Below are 1,436 nucleotides of genomic sequence, written 5' to 3'. Positions count from 1 at the left end.
ATTCGAATTTTTCTTGAAGTTAAAACCATCTTTGAACTTCAACATTTAAATAAGAATTGATCAAATTGGTCCAGGCGTTGTTGAGTTATGCGCTTACCAACACATTTTGCGATTCAATTTATATTATAGATTAACCTAATTTAAAAATTAATAATTAATAGAATATAAAAAATATATTATTTTCAACAGAGACAAGTGACGTTGAAGTGCCGCCGCGTGCTGTGGAGATCAAAGGCGACGACCGAGCAATATTTACATAGAAATACCTGACTGCGCATAAATAACAGCGGCTTCTTGTAAAACAAAAGTCAATAAATTGTAGAGATTTTCCTTACTTAAAACGATATAAGCTGCATATATTGCATTATGAAATTACCCTTGTTATGGTCATCGTATTCCTATCCTTGTTTTTTATTTGTAAGGTCATTCTTATAAAATAAATATTCAAGTTTAAACCAAGAAATGTAATTGTTAAAATCATTTCATTTGAAGCTCTCAAAGTTTTCGTTAGAAAAGACTTAAACGATTGAAAATTCTTTATACCTATTACAAAATGCTAGAAGATTTTGTATTTATTGTTTTGTTTTGTTTATGAAAGATAGTACCCAAAACAAATTAAATTAAATGTTTATTAATTTGTATAATAGAATACTTATTTAGTATTTAACAGTGGTTCATAACATCGATCACAATTACTCAACTAGTGATTGTAGTTCGGTATACAACTGCACCCCTACAGAAGGGTTGCGACCCTTAGCTTTTGTAATGCGGATAATCGATGTGGTCCATTCTCAATCATTTTATTGTTTACTATTATTACAAATGTTTTATTTCGAGTTTGACAGTTGGTTCTGTATCGCCAATAATACAAATTAAATATATTATTGTACTTTCTGGTAGTTTTATTTTAGTATATAGAGTTATGGTTTAAGATACTATCCTTTTAACATGTAGAGTACGAACCTCTACTATATCTTGGTATCTCATAGAAATTCTTTTAGCTCTGGTAGAACATAATAAGGTCAATTGCGTGATATCATTAAGTACAATTTTTTGTATGGGTACTTCAAAATTTTGTGTATTGCATAACAAATGAGCGGGATATCATTTCCCATGGCCGGGAATAAAACGCGTGGGGCGGCATTTTATATAGACAGGGAGTGCGTCCACCGTGCCAGTGCCACTGTCAGACGAGACCGCTTTGGGTGCACACGGCGCGGCTTCACTCCAGCAGTGTGCAGTGCTCCATACATCCGGAGGGAGAAATGATCGCGTAAACAAGGATAATGAGCGAGTAGGTGTGGCCGTCGGAAGGCGTCCTCACGCCCCTCTAACGTTTTTTCCCCGACGCGTGGGCGGCGCGGAGAGCACGCCTCGCGGCCCACGCGCTCGCACGCCGCCGCCGCACGCCGCCGCCGTCGCCGCCCGACCCGAAG

Source organism: Papilio xuthus, unplaced genomic scaffold, assembly GCF_000836235.2.
Source record: "Papilio xuthus unplaced genomic scaffold, Pxut_1.1 DF824655.1, whole genome shotgun sequence".
NCBI classification, from domain to species: Eukaryota; Metazoa; Arthropoda; class Insecta; order Lepidoptera; family Papilionidae; genus Papilio; species Papilio xuthus.
Note: the sequence above shows the minus strand (reverse complement) of the source record.